The sequence below is a fragment of the Paramormyrops kingsleyae genome, chromosome 18 (genome assembly GCF_048594095.1).
Source record: "Paramormyrops kingsleyae isolate MSU_618 chromosome 18, PKINGS_0.4, whole genome shotgun sequence".
NCBI lineage: Eukaryota > Metazoa > Chordata > Actinopteri > Osteoglossiformes > Mormyridae > Paramormyrops > Paramormyrops kingsleyae.
The window spans coordinates 24,666,598-24,685,480 of record NC_132814.1 but is presented as its reverse complement, the minus strand read 5'-3'; the positions used below and the strand labels follow the sequence as shown (position 1 = coordinate 24,685,480).

The following is an 18,883-nucleotide window of genomic DNA, read 5'->3' as shown; positions in this document are numbered from 1 at the left end:
CTAGTTACCAAATTCAATTTTGCAGATGCATTTATGACTTGCACTTCTGCAACTATATCCTACCGAGTCCCAAGGAAAAAAGTGTCCTTCAATTGTAGGTTATTCGTCTTTGGAGGAAATAAGACATCTTACTATTTAGATTTTTTCAAATGTATTTTTGTTTTTAATTTCACAGCATGTCCTCTTTAGTGTACAACAGGAATACATATATTTCCTTAAATCAGTGAAAAGATAGATTCAAAAACAAAATGTCCACTACATTGAACATTAATGAATGGGTGGGGTCTCAGGAGTATATTTTGTAAATTATATGTTCTAAAAGTCTAATATTAGAGAGAACTTTTAAGAGGCTTGATATTTAGAAGTAAGTGTGTGTGTGTGAGAGAGAGAGAAAAAAAAAAAAAAATATATATATATATATATATACATACGCACATATACACACATACATATATTCACACACACATAACACACAGCAATAAATTAAAACCCAAAAGCTATTCTGAAGTACAGAATTCATTGACAAGCAGTCTCATTGGGTACTTTTAAATTAGTGATACCTTTGCAATAACATAAAGCACCAAACATTTGTGTCTAGCATCCCATTGGGAGCCAGTGACTACAATAGCAATTTATGTGAAAATGTAAAGAACAAGACTGAGCCTAAAAAATTGACACTTCAGAAATATCTGAGTAGAAAATAATTGCAGATTTGTTAAATATCGCATGTCAATATGTTTGTATATATTGCAGAACATTTATGATGATGCAGCGTGCATTCATGTTTGTATCCATCATGAACAAACACACGCGCATGCAAACACACACATTATAAAATACATTTGTACCTGTGTGTGTGTGTGTGTGTGTATGTGTATGCATATGCATGATGGATAGAAAAATGAATGTGTGCTGGATCGTCATGAAGGTTCTGCAATAACAAGACCTGATGCTTATCGTGTTATTCCAGTCAAGCAGAAATACTGTCTGCAGAGTCCTAATAAGGTGGTGAGGGAGCTGGGAGGGGTGGGGCCAAGAGGTAATGAGGAGCAGCAGGAGAGAGGAGTGACGTCACCACTGGCCATCAGCGAATCAGAGTGAAGGAGGGAGGAAGCGAGAGCGGCTCAGAGAGGGCGTGTTTTTCTGTTGGTACACCATCAATATCGCACAGAGGCTGCAATCTATTCCTCTAAGAAGAATAAGGAGAATCAGGGAAGCAGGAGGAAGACTCAAGGTGCTGCTGAGGTTGGAGAGGGAGCTGATTGCAGACCATCGCTGTTTAGCCTGCAAGGTAAGACAAAACACCATATGCTTTCTCTTTCTCTCTCTCTCTCTCTCTCTCTCTCTCTCTCTCTCTATATATATATATATATATATATTATACATATATATATATATATTATACATATATATATATATTACATACATATATATTTTTTCCATTTCTGTATTTGTGTCTGGATATTACATCAATTATTGAATTGTGCTATTTTATTACGTGCATTTAAGGGTAGAGTCTTCTTTATTACCTGTGGATGAGGTGTAGTATCTTTGATTGCGTTGATTGATTCATCTGCTGGTTGAATAAAAACAATAGCTCTCTTTTCCTGAAGAAAAGGGTTATTTGAAAAGTATACAGTATTTACAAATTACAGTAATTATTAAAATCTTAAAACATTTTTTTTCTATTTGAATGTTTTATATACAATTAAATGTGTTCTAAGATGCTCGTTCAGAAACTATATTTTTTTATATCATAACGCTGTATGTGAATGCTGAATGTGGTTTTCTGATCTTGAGTATGAGACATGCAACAGGATTCATTCTTGGTGTGAAACAAAAGGCTTTTCTGTACAGCACTGGCCTTTAATATCTGACCAGCTATACAGTCTGTTTCCTGTTTATGTGCTCTCTCTCTCTTCCAGCCTCACTGCCTGCTTCCATTTCAGCCCTTTCAGTTCTTCTCAAAAGCACCATAGATTGTGAGAGCATATGTATTAAACGGGTTTATGGGATGGGAAGAGGTTTTAGTGTGGATGCCAGCGTCTTGGTCTGTAGAAGTGTGTGAGAGCAGGATGTGTTGGGCTGTTGCAGAATAAAATGCCCACAGAAGGCAAAGAGGGTGAAACCAGGCTGTGGAGAGAGAGCATGTCCTGTGTGGAGAGTAGTGGAGGTGTGAAAATTGTTCCCGTTGGGACTGTGAACCATACAATATAGGAATGGTGTGCAGAATAAAACGGTATCTTCCCGTTTCCAGATTATAGGTATTAGCTAATGGGGTCATGCGTTTATTGTACAATGAAATTCAGTCTTCAAATACCCCTCTTGCGTTCATATTTGATGTCTTCCAGAATGTCCTGTCTGGGTCTTCACGAGACAGAATTAAAGACATCAATTTGTACTTTTAGTCATGAATAAAAGACAGGTGGATTGAATGAGCACAAATAATTGAAGAGCAAATTTCCAAAACTCATTCGCAGTTATTCAGGAGAAATTCTGTGGATTTAGCAAGTCTTGGAAATTTAATGGAAGTTCCTTGTTGGACTGAATCAGTTTTGGTCTTGAATACTGTAACATACGATGTGGAAGCCTGACTTTAGGTCAATGGCTCTTCTCAAAAACAACAAGAAAATGGACTGAGTTTTTAAAATTTGCTCTTAAATTCCTAGTTCACTTGACTCCTAAGAATCCCATGCCCTCACCCTGCAAGGGAGGAAATTGAAAGGGGGTTGAAAGGTTGTGCATATGTTAGGACATCCTTCAATGTCCCATGGCAGTTCCTTCACTGCTGTCAATCCGCTTCACCGTTTAGCCTCAGGCTAGCTGCTGTAGCCTGGAACAGCTCGTTAATGTGACACAGGCGGGTGAGGGGTGCAGGGCATGATATGACATGCCTGCATATAGCCCCATTTGCTCTGGCACCACTGTGCTTGCCAGTCTGCCAGCATCTGCCCACCTGCCCCCCCTCAATCTGGCTTGGTGCAATGCAGCGACCTGCAGCAAGGCCGCAGGCGAGGTCTAAGCCAACAAAGAGAAATGATTAGCTGTGGGGCTGCGATGGAGATGTTCATGTCGGTTTGTTGGGTTCCTCATCTACCTATAGCTGATGTTGGACAGCAAAACAGCATTTTCATGTACAACAAATGTAGCCACACTCTATCTACTGACCGATTAGCGTTTAAGTGATTTTAATCAGTTTAGAAGTATAATGTTATTGTGAAACCACCCTATTGAAATATGCATGGATTAAAACTATATGTGCTTCATTATGTTGCACTGTATTTGTGTGGTCACAGTAGGTAGAGGGTAGGAACCGTTACAGGCCTGGTGTTTGAACTGTTCTCCATTTAATGATGTGCTCCAGTTTCCACTCAGTTCTTTACTGCTATATGATAGTTGTGACCAACCCAATGACACAATAGTAGCAATAAGTATGTGTGGGAGAGAATGCCAACTGATAGCATCTTGAAATGTTTCCACCTCAAAAGGAAATGTGCTCTACTTCAGATCCACACAGTAAGAGAGTGTTATTGACAAGTATACACGTATGTATCTTTTGTGCTTGGGCAATACAGCGGATTAAGGTGTAACACAAGTAGTACTATGCAAGATATATGTCACATGGTGTCTGCATGCGGGTTTCCTGTATGTATGTGTGACTATGAGGTGTGCATCACAGCCCATCACACTGTCAGAGAGAGAGAGAGAGGTAGGATGAGCTCTGTGAATGAATTAAAAAGTGAGTGAGATGGGATCAGTACAGTATGTGTTATAAACAGCATACAGTTTAAGAGAGTTCGTGATGCTACCGTTTTACTGACTTGCTGACTGACAGGTGAGTGTGGGAGGGCAGAGAATATGTCCCCACAACGTGATAAATATTTTTTTTTACCTTATGGGGACCAGTTTGGTTAGGACTGGGTAGGAGTTGAGGTTGTCATAGTTAGCATTAGCAATTTTCCCATATAAATGAATGAGCGGAACCCACAAAGATATGATGACAGGTGTGTGTGGGTTTGCATAGATCACATAGACCAAATTGTCCCTAAAGTGTAGTAAAACCTGACATTTCCCTACTTTTGGGGACATCTTTTGAGGTCCCCATTTGGATAACCTCAGTTTTATAAAAAATCTGTGAATGCAATCAAAAAAGTAAAAATGCCAAAAGTCTTGTATTTGGGTTGATTACTTATGGTTAAGGTTAGGGATGGGTAGGATGGGTTAAGGATGTCGTGATTGGGATTCGGGTTTTTTCCATAGAAATGAATGGATGGTGCCCATTTAGATAGGAAGACCAACCAATGATGATGGCATGTTTCATATCAGTTTTATCTAGATTGGAGACTGCTACACAATTTATGCACAAAAATGTTTGATTGACCATGTCGTTCAAGTGCATTGGAATGTAACTACACCCATCTGAAAGACCATTAAAATGAAATAAATGACATTATGATTCACATAAATTGCTGCTGCAAGTACTATTGCTGTTATCCAGAATTATCTATTAATGATGTGAATGGCTTAGGGAAGGAACTACAGTGGTACCTTGGAACATGAACTTAATTCGTTCCAGAAGGCTGGTCGAGTTGCGATTTGGTCAAGGTCCAAGTCGAATTTCTCCGTAAGAAATAATATAAATGATTTTCATCTGCTCCATACCCCCAAAGAATTGTCTGTTTAAACCTATCTACCTACCTAATGATTAAAAAGCATTAACAATCAATATGTGCACTTTACCTGTATTGAGGTGAGCTGATGGCATACTGGAAGTGGCAGGTGGAGAGGAAGAGGGATGGTGAGGTTATTGTTTGGAAGGGGAGACGCACCTCGAGCCATGCAAGTTTTATCAGGTCTGTTTTGTTTTGTCGTCTTCCGAGTTTTTGGGTGGCTAGATGTTTTTCTGACTGACCCGTTCGCATCTCGACCTATAAAAGTTTTAGCAGGAGCGGTTGAGTACCAGGATATCGGTCGAGGTACAAATCGAAAAAAATTGGACAGGCCTGTTTGACGTCCGCTGGTCGCATTAAGAGACATTCGAGTTACAAGGTCCTACAGTATTGTTGAATTTAGTATTCAGTATTCTGTTACTGAATACTAAATTCACCAATTCACCTATCAGACACCAAGAGTTAGAACAACTTGAGCCTGGGGTACCTTGTGTCCAATGATATATTTTGTGCTTAGTTCCAGCAGCAATTGAGGTATATCCTGTTTATGAATGATATTTTAGTGCAGTCTTCTGTCTACTATACTATACTGTAAAACTGCTGGTAAGGACACTTTCAGTGGTATTGCAGCTGATAAATTAAAGCTGGTAAGTGTGACCTTGTATATCCTTCACTGGCTTAACTGTCTCAGGGACTACAGGCAGTAACATGCTTTCATGAGGATTGATCCAGTGTCCTTTGTCCACATCAGCCCCACTCAGATCTGAAGGCAGAGGATCCTGAAACTGCAGACAGTTTCCACTGGAGAATTCTTTCACTTTCATAGTTCCCCATAGGGGAATTCTCTTTCTGCCTCCCCCATCTTGCTCTTCTTGACACACATGTAGGTGAGAGCAAGCTTGGAAGAAACGGGCAGCCACCTGCCACGGTGCCGGTGCCGCCCAGGGGATGAGGGTCGTGCTCAAGGGCCCACAGACGTGACTAATGTGGCAAAGCCGGGCTTGAATCAGCAACCTTCCGATCACAGGCACAGAGGCTTAGCCCACTGAGTCACATGCCTCCCCCTTTGTTATTCGGATATTCTGGGTGTGGTCATTGTCGTGGTATCACTCCACCATCTCTGCCACCTTGTTCCTCTAAGTTGATACTGGTGATCAGAAAACCTGCTTCTTAATTATGGGTGAAGAGAGAGTGCAGTCTGTCTCTGTCCATCGGACTCTCTGTGATTTTGGGTGTGTGTCTGTCTCTGTCCATCAGGCTCTCTGTGTTGTTGGGTCTGTGTGTCTGTCTCTGTCCATCAGGCTCTCTGTGTTGTTGGGTCTATGTGTCTGTCTCTGTCCATCAGGCTCTCTGTGTTGTTGGGTCTGTGTGTCTGTCTCTGTCCATCAGGTTCTCTGTGTTGTTGGGTCTGTGTGTCTGTCTCTGTCCATCAGGCTCTCTGTGTTGTTGGGTCTGTGTGTCTGTCTCTGTCCATCAGGCTCTCTGTGTTGTTGGGTCTGTGTGTCTGTCTCTGTCCATCAGGCTCTCTGTGTTGTTGGGTCTATGTGTCTGTCTCTGTCCATCAGGTTCTCTGTGTTGTTGGGTCTGTGTGTCTGTCTCTGTCCATCAGGCTCTCTGTGTTGTTGGGTCTGTGTGTCTGTCTCTGTGTTGTTGGGTCTGTATGCCTGCATGTTACACTCATTAAACAACAAGCTGGCTGCTCCCAACAAACTGCTGTCTTGCTCTCCTATTGGGGGGTCTGTTTGAGCTAATCAGCGCTCACTGAGTGAATGAGTTCAGGAGCTCTGATTTCTGTTACCCCTCTGCCATCTGTCACTGTGACTTTTTAACCCACACTGGTACAGCTTGAAATACTATCGTTAACAATCAGCTAGTTCACTGGTTGAGACAATATGGAAATTTGAACTGTCTTGAAAATGGTGTGATTTATTCAAGACCAGCCATACAGAATAGGCTGAGTGTCTATGTATGGGTGAGAGGGATCAACTAATGACACAGAAAGGGAAAAAATGCAGCTAACCACATAGCAGAAGGGAGACTGAGCAAATAAGAAACCAAGACAGGTGTTTGGAGCCGGTAGAGAAAGAGCTTGACTTCGATGAGAGATGGGGAAAGCCATTGACGAGAATAGCAGACAGATCTGGGCATCATGATAAATGGTGTAATTAGTTAGATGGCTAGGAGGCATATGTTTCATATAAATGGTAAAGCCTTGTTTTTATTTTGCCAACTTTATACCATATTTGCTCATAAGAAAGAGATAGAAATAGATTTTGGGACCAAAGGAGTGGGATCAGAATCTGTGCCTGTGGATTCGCACCTTGTGGCTGGTAGAATATTCCAACTTCAAAAGCCGCTTTTAATGAAGCTTTTCAAAATTCTGGAACAGTGTACGTACACACTGCAGTTTTACCCTTTTAAGGAGGATCTTACGACGGAGAGAGAGCTACCAGTGTTATCCTGAATTTCACCCTCTGACTTGTCCTTCTGTTGGTTTTTGAGGCAAACACACACCGGGTCACACAGGTTCTATTCTAGGCTCTGCTCACCCTGGAAATCGAACTGGCAGCTCTCTGATCACAGGCACAGTGGCCAAATACATCCTTAAATTTACGGGAATACAGTGCTTCTGTTTGGCTGCAGGTGTGAAAGAAAAGCTCAAATCATCTATCTGTCTGTGTGATGAATTAATTTACAGATTCATAAATTCTTCTGTAGAGATTTTTTTGCCCATTCCTCCATGAAGAATTGCTTTAACTGTGAAGGCGGGGTTTCTTGTATGGCTTTTTTCAAGTTCTTCTATGACATTTCAAGCTTCTTACTCTCAAATGCCATTTTTGTTTCACCCAATATGACATCCGGAATTGTGTCCAAACAAACTCCGCCTTTGACTAATCTGTCCACAACACATTGTTTCCAAAGTGTCTTTACTTCATGCTGATGTATATTGGCAAACTTCAATCGTGCGTTGACATTAATTTTCGAGAGCAGAGACTTATTGTGTTCTGACCTCCCATGTGGAACAAATTTCTGTCTCCTTCTTATGGTTGAGTCCTGCCCTTTCACATTGACTCTGGCAAGAGCTGCCTGTAGATCCTGTGATACCCTTGGGTTCTTTGAGACTTACTGGCGTACGCCTCTTGCACCCAAGCTCTTGGGATGAATTTGGTGAGTCTGGTCTGCACAGATTGCCAGTAGTCTGAAACCTTCTTTAAATTGGCTTCATGCTTGTGTAAAACTATGATATGATGTCTGTCAATGCATATCAGCTCAAATCCTCTCCGAAAGTCCCCAGTATTTGCAATAATGATCCAATATACCTAGGAATTTGTGGACCACTAGCACATAGTCTTTGGTTAATCCCCACCAACAGGGTATTGAGTGGGTCAGACTTGTTGATGTGGGATGTGAACGAAGGCTATCCTGCCTGGGACAAATTGCATTACAGAGGCAAACTGCTCCTCAAATCAAACAGACTCATTCAATCAGATGTATGTTCAGCCAGTCCAATCCCCTTAACTGATTTGGGAAACCATCCACTGCTACCTCAGTCTTTCTGCCATCTGTGTTGACACATTTCCCCCTTGAGATGTAAGTGTGTTTTTGTGTGTGTGTGTAAATTCAAATTGCTGCTTTGCTTGGGGATTTGTGAAAGCAACGCTATAAAGACAGTCATGAAAAAGTCACCAATTTTCAGCTATTAATTAGAATAATAAAATAAATTAAAAGTTGATTGTTTCTCGTTTGTCATACCAGTGTGTTTGCATGTAGGTAGGACGGTGTATGCAGTCATCTTAGTTCCCTGTCAGCAGGGTGACATTTACCCTGCAGAGGGCGGGGTTTATGGCTGTGATGCGCCATCTTCTCTTGTCTCAGTAGGAAACCTGGCCCCACCCTTCTTCTCAGACTCCAAGAGCTGATCTACAGCAGAGAGGAAGAGAGGGGTAAACGAGCGTGTGTGTGTAGCTGCACCACCTTTGGGAAGGAGAGGTGCAAATGGAGTGGGTGAGAGAGAGGGAGGTTGATCCAGGGGAGATGGTTAAATGGTTTGTTCCATTCTGTGGAGAACGTCTGGAGGAATTACTGCTCAGGTCAAAGAGAGGCACCTTTTACCCGCTTTGAATATAATTAACACCCGATATTGTGAGGCAGATAGAAATGCTGCATATGTCCCCACATCAAAGATTGAGATGGACAGATGTATAGATGGGCGAGACTATTGATTCATATCAAATTTGTGTTTAGTCTTTGGTCTTCGCTCTTGGATGCCAGATCGTTTCCCATGTTCCTGCCCAGCCTGCGAATATCTTCACTAATGTTATGATCTGCCGACACTCATGACATTTTCCGTAATATTATTTGTTAATTTTTGAGTTTCATATTTCCTTCTTATTGCCTGGTGAGATGATGACTGATATAACTCGGAGAGATAAATGTGTCGAAAATTCACTGGATATCACTGTGGAGCTTTAATGGAGACTGGCCAGGCAGGGGAGGAGCTCTGAGGCCGACCCCCACCACAAGCCCGGCTGACCCTCTTATGCCTGCGAGATTTATAGCATACGGACAAGCAGTGTCCCAGTGAACATTGTCACCAGTAATGGTGTGTTTGCTATGCGTGTCTGTCCGCACATGTTTCAAGTGATAATTTCTTTACTGTATCTAATGCATAATGCAAACACAGCATAGGAGTGGTGGTACCAGTATGCTGACATGAGGAGGCTGTGAGCTAAAAAAGAAGCCGTGCGATCACCACGGCGCTCTCGTGCTTTGGGGCTCTCGTGCTTTTTTGTTTTACCCATCTCAAAAAAAACAAAAGGGTCGAATTTCGATCACGGATAAGATTTAGAAAAACAAGAAATAGAAAAATAGAGGTAGAAGGCACAGATGTGCTAGAAGAGAACGGGAGAGCAAGCAGCACACAGGCGATGGGGGAGGGGAGAAATATTGCTATGTGCTGCGGGTGTCAGGAGTTGCCATGGAGACAAGGGAAAGGAGGTAGGCAGGCAGAGAGAGAACCATTGGCACCTTATGCTTGTACTCACTGTGCAGACACACTCTGACACACACAAACTCACAGAGAATACACAGAAACATATTGATACATCTACTCACATATTATCATATCCTTGTGATTCTTGCATCGAAACCGTAGGCTTGTCTCTCTCTGGTATCTTGCATGCATGCAAGCAAGTCATCAAGAGCTAATGAGCTATCAGAGTAGTCCAGAGAGCTGATGCTTTCAACACAAACACTGGCCTTTCCATCTCCCGCTTTGAAGACCAGAGTGAGAAGACAGCAGTAACATCCATGCGGTTATACATGGTGTGTGTTGCCATTTGTTAGACAGTGATGTGGAGACAGAGGTGCGGCAACAAGTGTCTCTGCACTGAGTAACTCAGTTGACATTAGCAGGATTTTCTGAGGTAAATGGTTTGACTTAAGTGTCTCCAGCTGCCTTCAGTGTTCCTTTTGTCCGCATTAATGGATCTCTGCACAGGGGGGTCTCTGGACGGCGAACAAGAGGCAGCGTGTCTGAATTGTGGAGTGCTTAATACTCTGAAAAACCTGATTTGCATTCTGACAGTGATGATAACAAGGTTCTATATCAGAGATCTCATGGGTTAATTACAGATGCTGAATAGATGTACTTATAATTCCTATTTTCTTTGAATGTTTTACAACAGCATGGAGCAAGAACAGTTAATTTAGTGGTCTGTAGGTCAATAGTGAGGATTTCAAGAATTTCCATGTGCCAAGCAGTAAATGTGTGACTAAATAAAGCACAACCTAGAAAATATAACTGAATGTCAGGTACCAGGGTTGTGCACCATACAGAATTGAATTGAACATTGAATATTTATGAATCTGAATTGGATTTGAATTGCAGTTGAAAACCATGGGAAGAATTATAATCCAAGTTCAGAAAAATTTATATACATATTGTAGGTTCATCTTTTAACAATAGTGTCCTCTTTTCTTACATTGAAAAACTAGTCTCTGTCACCAAAGCTTCACATTATGTCACTGTATACCTGCGTGAACTGCGTTTAGCACTGGACAGGGAACAAAACCAACTTCGCTAAGCTAGAACAACTTGCCTGTAAATTCCTTGCTAGCGCAGCTTCCACTGCACCTGTTAAGAGAATCTTCGGCGTAGCCAGAAAAAATTTCAGGCCAGAACATTGCAATCTAATTAATAAAACAATTAATCATGTGTTGCAGTAAAAGCAAAACTGCATTTGGCACAGATGTTCTTTTTGCTACAGTGCTATAGTTGAATTAAAAGACAAAACTTATTGTACATAGGAAAATAAATATGAGCAGCTACAGCTATATGAACTAAAGGATTTATTTTTTATACGTATACTTTCATTTGCATTTCATGTTAAAGAATATAAAAAAACAAACTGGTAATCTGGTAATAATAACAAGGAAAGATAATACATTTGACACATGACTCAAACCATACAGTGGGGTTTGTAATGAGTTTCAGCCACGGTTTTATTTGAATATTATTTTTTTTTACAAATGATGTTTTTAAAATTAATAATATTAATAAACATTTATCCTCACCTGATAGGTTTTCTGAGATAGAGATACTATCTTTAATTTTTTTAAAGGAAAACTAAAAAGGAAAACCTCTTTCAGGAGGCCAAATATTCTTCTAGGTGGGCTGGGTGTGGCCCGCGGGACGCTATTGGCCAACCTGCGCCTTGCAGGTACCACTGCAGCCAATGGAAACACACATAAACAGTTCAATATGCAAGGCAATAACTATGTGCCCAAGGAAAAGGACTTAGCAGGTCTACATAAAACAAATGTATATTGATAGCATAGGCTAAAAGTTATGTACAATCATGCACATATGAAGTACACTTTACCCACTCGTGTGTGTCTATATACAGTATATATATATAGACATACACACACTGCTCAAAAAATTAAAGGAACACTTTGAAAACACATCAGATCTCAATGGGGAAAAGTCATGCTGGATATCTATACTGATATGGACTGGGTAATGTGTTAGGAATGAAAGGATGCCACATCATTTGATGGAAATGAAAATTATCAACCTACAGAGGGCTGAATTCAAAGAAACCCCAAAGATCAAAGTGGAAAAAATGATGCCGCAGGCTGGTCCATTTTGCCGATATTTCATTGCAGCAACTCAAAATCGTACTCAGTAGTTCATATGACCCCCACATGCTTGTATGCATGCCTGACAATGTCGGGGCTGCTCCTAATGAGACGCCGGATGGTGTGCTGGGGGATCTCCTCCCAGATCTGGACCAGGGCATCACTGAGCTCCAGGACCATCTGAGGTGCAACCTGGCGGCGTCGGATGGACCAAACATAATGTCCCAGAGGGTGTTCTATTGGATTTAGGTTATGGGGGCCAGTCAATGAATTCCTTAATCCTCCAGGAACTGCCTGCATACTCTCACCACATGAGACCGGGCATTGTGTCCCTCCATGGATATGCCTCCCCAGACCATCACTGACCCACCACTAAACTGGTCATGCTGAACAATGTCACAGGCAGCATAAAGTTCTCCGTGGCTTCACCAGACCCTTTCACGTCTGTCACATGTGCTCAGGGTGAACCTGCTATCATCTATGAAAAACCAGTGGTGGACCTGCCAATTCTGGTATTCTATGGAAGATGCCAATCGAGCTCCACAGTGCTGGGCATTGAGCACTGGGCTCACTGGAGGCCCTTTAGGTCATCCTCATGAAGTCTGTTTGCTCAGAGACAGTCATACCAGTGGCCTGCTGGAGGTCATTCTGTGGGGCTTTGGCAGTTCCAGGCTGTTCCTCCTTGCGCAAAGGAGCAGATACTGGTCCTGCTGGTGGGTTAAGGACCTTCTACAGCCCTGTCCAGCTTTCCTAGAGTAACTACCTGTCTCCTGGATTCTCCTCCATGCCCTTGAGACTGTGCTGGGAGACATAGCAAACCTTCTGGCAATGATGCGTGTAGATGCGCCATCCTGGAGAAGTTGAATTACCTGTGCAACCTCTGTAGGGTCCAGGTATCACCTCATGCTACCAGTAGTGACAATGACCAGAGCTAAATGCAAAAATAAGTGAAAAAAACTGTCAGAAAAGATGAGGAGGGAAAAATGTCAGTGGCCTCCACCTGTTACACCATTCCTGTTTGGGGGTCGTCTCAATGTTGCCCCTCTAGTGCAAATGTTGTTAATTTCATTAACACCAAAGCAGCTGGAACTGATTAACAACCCCCTCTGCTACTTAACTGACCAGATCAATATCCCAGAAGTTTAATTGACTTGATGCTATACTCTGATTAAAAAGTGTTCCTTTAATTTTTTTTGAGGAGTGTACAATCTCAGTACACGTATAATTACGTGTGTGGCTGTCCAGGCTCTCTGGATGGGTGGTGGATCAAGCCCAGCCTCAGCAGATTAGTCACATGTCTATGGGTCCTTGAGCACAGCCTTCAGCCCCCAGCTCCATGGGTGCCACATGCTGGCTGCCCTTCACTGTGATCCCCAAGCTTGCTCTCGTGGGTGTCTCACTGAGAGCAGGACGGGGTAGGAGAAAGCAGAATTTGCCCAGGGGGTTCGTACAGTACCATTCTAATCTTTTCTATTCTATTTGCCAGCTTAAATGACATTCATTGCAAACAAACAACATAGGAATTTCTTTGAATAGAAATGAATAAAATTCTTCCCGCAATTCCAATTCACATTGCATTTCAATCTCCAGTGTGGGCAATTCAGCTCAAATTCCAGTTCATGATTGGATTGGGGTACGAGCCATAAATCCTGAAAATAGCACAACCCTCACATGTGCTGTAGTGCCGATGGCTTTTTTTTTTTTGAATTTTTTTTACATGCACCTGCCTTCTCTTAGTAAATGATATAATGCTGTAATTTTCAAGATGTTGCTCTGTGGTCCGCAATGCTTCGCCAGATGTAGGCCACGTGGCCCTTGCTGGCCTCCTCACCAGGCATGCCCTTGTCTACCAGAACCCCCCCTTCACCGGCTGCTAGGTGACTCTTTCCTGGTGGCTGAAGCCTGAATCAGAATATGAAGGATGTGGAAATAAGGCAAGCACTGCTGGGAGGGGTAAGCCTGGGGGGAATATAGGGGAACAGTTTCTTGCCAGTCAAGCAGAAAGCCTTGTTCTTTTTTTTTTTATTACAGTAAAAAGGCGTATTTCTTGAGTGTCTTTTTGGATGCTTCAACCCTCATGTTTAACTTATGGGATTTTCTGTCCGCTGAAGGGAACATTGCCTTCATTGGATCAGACCCAACTGCGCTGTCATTTCTCCGAAGCAGGGTGGCCACACAATGCAGTGCCCTCCTCCACTTAGGGAGGAACTCAAATTCAGTTCTTGATATTGACAGAGAACCACCTGCCCAGCATAAGGTCACAGAGGATTGTCTTGGGGCTGAGGGTAAAGACGGGTCTGACGATGTCCTCCTTTAAGGCTCATGTGTCGACCGCAATCGAGCCCTAATTGCTGTGCTTCGTGAGCTGTCACCTCGTTCTTCCTCTCAGATGGGTTGTGAGGAAGCCGCTGCCCAGTAGAGCATTAGACACTGTCCAGTAAACCTACCCCCAACCCCTGCTGTCCAGCATAGGTTCCCTCTTCTGCCTGAAGAAGCCATTAACACAGGGAGCGATTGTGGAACATGAAAAGGAAGCAGCAAGGTCAAAGCTGGATGAGGCACACAAGGAAGCAGGCGTGGTGGGGGAGGGGGTGCACCAAGGCAATAAAAGCTTTTACACCCAATTTCATGATGTCATGATTGCTCTTATTTTCTCAAGTTAATATCCTATATTTGAGTCTTCATAAGATGACTGTGTGCCTGCGACAGCGTCATTGTCCTCCCCACAGTGTGCAGTGTGCAGTGTGCATGTTAGTGTGTGACTGCCTGTGTGACAGGGACATTCGTGCCTGACTGAATAACGTACTAGTCATGTGTTTTCTGACTCGTGACTATATATCTCATGTTAACAAAAGCTTCTCTCATTAGCATCCCACCAATGAGTGTTTTAGTGCTTTACTTCAAAAGATTTGTATTAGTTTGTGGGTTTTTAAATTTTTTTTTATATATTTGTTTTTGAATTATTGAAGTGTCTTTCAGTGTTCGGGTGTACTGAGTTTTAAGGTTTAATTTTTAAATTGTGATTCTTGATATACTAGTTGATTAGATTTTGAGGGTTAATGGACAGATTGATATTAATTATTTATAATGTTTTTAATTTTTGGTTTATTGGTACCTTTTGCAAAGAAAAATAAATGCAATCTCTCCTCAGAATTTCCAGTTTTCTAGTTTTCTGTATAAAGAAGCAGGGATGAAAAGAGTGAGTTTCTGATTGGCTTCCTTCTTGCATGTCGGTTTCTGATTGGCTTCCTGATTGCATGTCGGTTTCTGATTGGCTTCCTTCTTGCATGTCGGTTGACTTGCATGCGAGGCGGGTCGGCAAGCTAAGATGCACAGCGCTTCTCTTCATCATTACAGTGGGTTGACTAGCTGCTGGCTGTACTAACAAGGCTGCCGTTCAGACAGTCTGATACGTGACCGCGGCACTGATGTCAGGCTCCAGTCTTTTCACATGTTTTGTTAATAACTGCACTGAGTGACTAAAATAAGGAAATCCCAATCTCTTTTCAGATTCAGCTGTCAAATGAACTGTCAGGAAAATCTGCATGATTTTGGGTGTCTGCTTGCCCTGTCTGTTTCTCCACCCTTACACACCCTTTTCCCATAATCCCACAGTCAGTCATCTTAACAAGTCCATGCCTCCATTTTAATAATTCAGCACTTGAGTTTTTTTTCCTTTTCCTCTATGTTTATTATGTCCAGAGGGCAAAAGCATCAATAAATAAATAATCCTCACTGTTGCACAGCACAGACACAGAAGATGGGGAGGGAGAAAGAAAAAATATGACAGCAATTCACTAAATTACACAGGACTTTCTTAAAAACAAAGCATCTATAACTGGAGGAGCAGGTATGTTCAACTTTGGGCTTTCTGAGTAGTGAGTAATGTAACTTCAGAATGACCTTCTCTGCATCTGCAGACATAAAAGTACCATTTTATTGACCTGTCTGTATCGAAATCACCCCATCTTATCTCCGCTCCAGTCACCTGTCCATCTCTTTAGTGCATATTGGCAATACTGCTGTTTCTCCAAATAAATTAATTTATCCTCCTTCTCCATCTCTCCCCACTTCCTCCCTCTCTCTGCTGGACTCTCCCTTCTACTCCACTGGGCATCTGGGACTGTAGCACTTAACTGATATGAAGGCTACAGTGTGACGTCATTGCATTTGCTTCTCTTTTAATCCGCAGATGTTTATTACTTCATTGGAATGACCTTAAGCCTCCATCTTGAATATTTAGTTAAAAGGCCTGATGTCCTTCCTCCATTTGGAAAATAACAAATATAACTTTATCATCATCAATTACCTTTTATAAAGAGCGGCACCGACTCTCTCCTTTTTCACCAGTATACCCTCACTTGATTTTAGATCTCTGCTTTTTTGGGGGGATGTTTATGCAATAATTTTGTTCATGTTCATGGTTTTACTCATTTTCACATGTATTTTTTTCCCTCATTTAATTGCCTACAAAAGGGTGGTATTTTGTATTTAATTGTTGTTTCCTAAGTTTTGCCTAATACAGATACATGTGGAAATTATAGACGGTCAAGCTCACCTATTCCTATTTAACACAAATTGCAGATGAGGACTGCAGATAAACGAGCAGATGTATAAAAGGAGACTTGTGGGTATTAGAGTTGCCAGCTCTCACACATCTGGTGTGACACTCACGCTTTCACTCTCATGCTCAGCCACGAAATCTTACGGCAAATTTATATTATTCCATTATAAACTGGAAATTAGCTACATCAAAACTATTGGGGTAGTCCACAAACCCAACATACTATTTACAAAGTAACAGAACTGTTACATACATGTGAGCAGACTTGTCTCGATTTGAAAATCTCATGCCAGTCAGCTGACCCAAGTTGGCAACCCTAGGGTAGACCTCGAGCCTGCTGAGATCAGAATAATCTGCTGAGGCTAAGGAAAGTGTACTTGAGGGTGATGAGAAAAGGGGTCGAGGTTTAAAAGAAAGCACCTGTTGTGAGAGGAAGAAGCTATGCTTTTAATCACGTATTGCAATACGATAAACTGTGCTAATGGAGAAGAATCTGTATGCATAAGGGACATATAAGCATATAAGCTTAAGATAACAGTAGCAGCAATAATATTGAGCGACGGGGTGAATAAAGGCGGGTTTTGTGACAAATGTGGAGTGTGGAAAATGAAAGAGGTCAGGCAGTGCAGAATGTGGGTGATAAGAATTGTATGTGGAAGAGGAGTTAAATCATGTGATGACTGTCGGGTGGGGTGTCTAGGGGTAACCACGACAACCAAACATAAGTGATGTACCTCTTGAAGTAATGACCAATCACAAATGTTATGCCCTTTTGGGAAACTGGAGCATGAAGTATATAAGCTCGTGAATTTCTTCACTTGGTGGACGGTGACACTGCTTTTTTTTGCTGATTATTCTCAAGCTGAATTACTCTCAAGAGTTTCAACAACTGTTTAAGTACAGTAAGAGAGAAGGCTCGATTGAGTAGTAGTTTTTTTCTTTTCTTCTTCTACAAGAGTTGGGTCACAAAATCAGTCTAGCAAATGAAGCACGGGAGCAGCCGTGCAGAGATGCAGATACCAAGGAAGGTGGAGGTATTGTTGAGCTGATTTATGGTTAAACCAGCATCCTTGATCGTAACACCTCAAATTGATGAGTGAATTTGAATAATGAATCTTAGTATTATTAAATTTAAGAGAGGGAGATGGTGGCTATAAATAATTAACTCTGCATGGGGTCTGTGATTTAAAGCCTCTCTCATTGACTGTCTTTTGAGTCACTCTATTTTTTCTTGATCCATCTGGACTCGTCTTTTTCCAGCCTGTATCCAGCCACTTTGTCTGTTGTGATCTGCCTGGTTCTGCCCTTGTCTGACTTTCTTTTTCCTTCAACGATGGAAGGACTCTTTGCAGGCTTGGGAGAGATGGAGAGGCATAAACATGTTTAATCTTTCACCCTCCGCCCCTGCTTCCCTTCCCTTCCCTCGTCTCTTGCACATCCTCTCAGCTGGAGGGGGGCAAATGAATTATTCAAGGTACCAAGATGACAGGATGCAAATATACACACATCTGCGCATAAAAGAGTGCACCGTTTTAAATGCAAAGAGAAGATCTAAGGTGACTCTCGTTAGCCTTGGGCTCTTGGGTATTTTACATCAGAGCTTCCCAACCCGGTCCTTGGAGACCCCTAGACAGTCTACGTTTCTGCTCCCTGCCGGGAGCTGGGAGGGAGGGAAAATGTGGACTGTCTGGTAGGGAGCTGGGAGGCAGCAAAACATGGATTATCTAGGGGTCTCTGAGGATCAGGTTGGGAAACATTGTTTTAGCAGCCACAATCTCCCCCTGGGGGCAAGTCTATGTTTGGCTCCTCTGCTTTTCTCATATTTGTCATTATTTTTTATCACATGTTTACCACAGATTGTTTGTTAAGCCTTTTTTTTTTCTTTTTTTTTTTTACTTCTCCATCACCCATCTGGTACAAATGCACTTGGTTGATCTCCTGGCTGGAGAACCGTGGACTAAGTGATGAGTGTGCCATCCTCTTTGGCAAAGGGCAAGGGATAGAATGGTGCTTGTGTGGGGGGGGGGGGCATCCCATAGATTTGGCATGCCACAGTTGTGCTAATTTGGGGGGAGGGATCTCTGTTCTTCATGCTTTTTTTTCCTTTGTGTTCATGTTCTTTCACACATACAGCACACAGGCACACGTGCACAGAGCCTGTGAAAAGCTGCCCTTGAAACTTTCTTTGCTTTCTCTGGTCTGCGGTTCATAAACAAGCTCATCGGCAGTTAGTCACTGCGGCCATTCTGGGAAAACCCCTTATCGGCTGTGGGTTGTTTTCCAGATATTGTTAGTCTGGGGGGTGGAGCGGTATAGACAGAGAGGGAGGGACAGTGGAACAGATTTAATCTACTGATTGGAATACTGGGCATGACATTAAATTGAGGACTTTATTACTGATGCAGTCGTCAAGTTCCATCATCTACCAGATGCTCCAGTGTCATGAGGGAGAGATGAGTCTGAGTCTATAGAGTTGCCTTGGTCTTTGCAGGTCTTTTGTGCTGGA

General features: G+C 42.3%; 1 protein-coding gene across 5 annotated transcripts in view; it reads left to right on the top strand.

The window, feature by feature from the left end:
* The first annotated feature begins 1,133 nt into the window (after nt 1-1,133).
* Nucleotides 1,134-18,883, top strand: part of l1cama (L1 cell adhesion molecule, paralog a) — a 42,570-nt gene continuing 24,820 nt past the window's right edge. For all 5 annotated transcript variants that reach the window (XM_023834197.2, XM_023834198.2, XM_023834196.2 and 2 more), the window contains exon 1: nt 1,134-1,291. The gene's annotated coding sequence lies outside the window, so the exon portion shown is untranslated. The remainder of the gene's footprint in view (nt 1,292-18,883) is intronic.